Raw genomic sequence first — 3,138 nt, forward strand, 5'->3', positions numbered from 1 at the left:
CACACACACACACACACACACACACACACACACACACACACACACACCCCACTACAAGTATCTACAATCATTTCTCATCTGTCTGTCCCTCCTCTCCCCATCCAATCTACTACCAAGTACAGACAACTCAACCTCCAAAACATGTCCTAGAATTGAACATATCCCACCATTTCAATTTTTAATTGTTCAAATGTATGATTTAGCCAAGCCACAACAATTCAATTGTCTTCAAATGTCCATTATGCATTCACCACCACTACTACCACCACCACCAAGTACATAGTCTACACCGTAGCTAAAACAATCTCTTTAAAGCAGCACTTCAGACATTACCCCCAGCTTTGGCTCTCCAAAGGCTTCTGTAATAGTCAGTGTTCTCTCGAGGAATGGAACTTATAAAATGACTATGAACATATACATATATGTGTAAAGGGGAATTACTAGAATGGTTTACAGGTTATGGTCCAGCTAATCTATGATCAACAAGAAGGCCCAAGAATCCAGTCACTATTCAGTCCATGAGACTGGATGTCTCAGCTGGTCTTCAATATATGCTAGAATCCCTAAGAAGTAGGCTTTAAAGCCAGTAAAGAAATGGACTGGCAGCAAGGGCAAGGTCAGACTGCATGGTAATCCAGTTAAACATTGTCAAATGTTCAGTTTCCACTAAGGCCCAATAGCAGACTAAGTGCTGTTTTGCAAAGGGAAAATAATTGCCTGCAGATGCTGATAGAGCATTGTTCCCAAAATCTCAAAGATATCTTCTGTGATTCACCAACAGGAGAGCCAAATAGAATTCCTGTTTGCCACTGACACCTCAAAAACCATCAACTCTGCTGAATCATATGATCCAAGTGGTAGAGCAGCCTACACAGCACCCTGGATCTTTGCATAAGCTTCTCCTGTTACAGGCTCCATACAAAGCTAGCAGTTTGTAAGTCATTTGGTACAGGCCAAAGCAACACATTCAAAGAATAATATGCTATCTCCATAATCCAAATAAGTCAACTAGACATTGCAAATATCTCTGCATGCCTCACACCACTGGTCTCATAAGAATTTTACTGAGCATAATGGTTTGAATACGAATGGCCCCATGGGCTCAAATAGTTGAAAGTTTAGTCACCAGAGAGTGGTACTATCTGAGAAATATTAGAAAAGTTAGAGTAGGCATGGTCTTGTTGGAGAAAGTATACCCATTGGGGTGGGCTTTGAGGTTTCAAAAGCCAAGCCCAGCATCTCTTCCTGCTGTCTGCAGATCCAGATGTAGAGCTCTAAGATTCTTTTCCAGCACCATATCTGCATGTGTGCCACCATGCTCCCTCCTGCCATAATGATAATGGAATAAATCTCTGAAACCATAAGGAAATGCTAATTAAATGCTTTCTTTCTTAAGAGCTGCTATGGTCATGGTATGGTGTCTCTTCACAACAACATTACTCTGATCAAGACACTGAAGTAGAAGGCTTATGAATTATGGATAGATTTATTTCCCATCCTCTGATGCACATGTATGTTACCTACAAGTCAAATATGGTTGCTACTTCCTGCTCACTTGGTCCAGAAAGAGACAAATGATCAAGATCTCTTCAAACTAAGTTATGGTACAGGGCTGAAGAGTTAATACATAGTAAACATAAAGCTGCCCTTGCCAACTGAAAGCAAATTGCTTCTGGGGGTCCTTACAGACAGGTATAGAGTTAAAAGGCCATTATTACATCAATAGCTGCATACCATGTACCAACAGATGTGTTAACCTGATTAAGAAAGAATACCACATCTGGTAAGTGGCTTCAGTTGGAGCCACTACTTGATAAAGTTGTTGATAGTCAACTGTCATTCTCCATCAGGCATTTTTCAAGTCCTTGATGATGGCACTAATTTCTTCAATTCCTCCAGGGATGCAATACTAATCTTGATTCACTAGTTTTCCTGGAACAAGAAACTCTAAAGGCTTTTAGACTTTACAACCACAACCACAATAAAAGCCCACATTTCAGGGAATAAGTGCAAGAATTTTGCAAACTTCTAAGTATATGTATCCCAAATATACATTGGGGGTGGGGAGGTATATGACCACAGGATGAGTTTAGAGGCCTACCTGTGAATCAGACTTCAGCCAAAACTCCATAAATCACCTGACCTCCATTAAGTCCCACCTTTAACTGGAGAACCATAATGTTTCTTGTTGTCTCCTGGAATCAGCGTCAGTTCAGAACCATGAACCAACACACTGACTGGGACATTCCTAACACTCCTGCAGCAAACACATATTTGCTACCTGCACATGTTTTCTGTATCTGGAGTGATGTGTGGTATAAAATCATCATGTACTTATCGTCTGCATAAGAAAGATTATTTTCCTCAGCATATCAGTTCCAGTACCCCAAATTAATGATAACACACACACACACACACACACACACACACAGAGAGAGAGAGAGAGAGAGAGAGAGAGACAAACACATATGCCCACATTTCAGTAAAAATTCTCAACACTGACTTCAGTAAAAACACAGCCATTAAGATTTATTCCCTTTTCTTGGGAAGAAAAGATAAAAAAATTATAAGCAGCCTTCCAATTGGATGATGTTACAACAAGAGCCATCAAGAACACACAGGATAGAACCTACCACTGACATTTCAGTAAGTTCCAAGCTTAACCCTTCCCCTTTGAAAGAAAAGGAAAAGAATCTTCTAAGTAAAGATACTCATACTCCTTGTCATGTAGAAAACTGGAAGGAGAGGTTAGGAGGGTCACTGAAAAACGCTTAAAGACATAAACTGGTATTATTCATTTCTTAAAAAAAAACTTTTGATTTCTATATTCTGACTCAGTAATAACTTCTACATTAGGTTCACCAGAAAATTTTTTTCATTAGTTCTCTCCAAAGATAAAAGACAAACTTGAGGGAGAAAAAAATCCCAAAGTTCAGATAATTGAGGAGCTGGGTATGGTGGAACAGTACATAATTCCAGCCAATGGAAGTGGAGATAGGACGATGATGAATCCAAGGCAAGCCTAAATGAGAGGGCACCCTAAACCATGGAAAAAAGGAGATGTTCAGAACTGTTCTACCTCCTTGGATTTCCTCTAAAGAAAAAAGAACACATAGCCAAACTTTGGGCAGAGTGCCA

This window comes from Psammomys obesus, unplaced genomic scaffold (assembly GCF_907164565.1).
Source record: "Psammomys obesus unplaced genomic scaffold, mPsaObe1.curated_primary_1811, whole genome shotgun sequence".
NCBI classification, from domain to species: domain Eukaryota; kingdom Metazoa; phylum Chordata; class Mammalia; order Rodentia; family Muridae; genus Psammomys; species Psammomys obesus.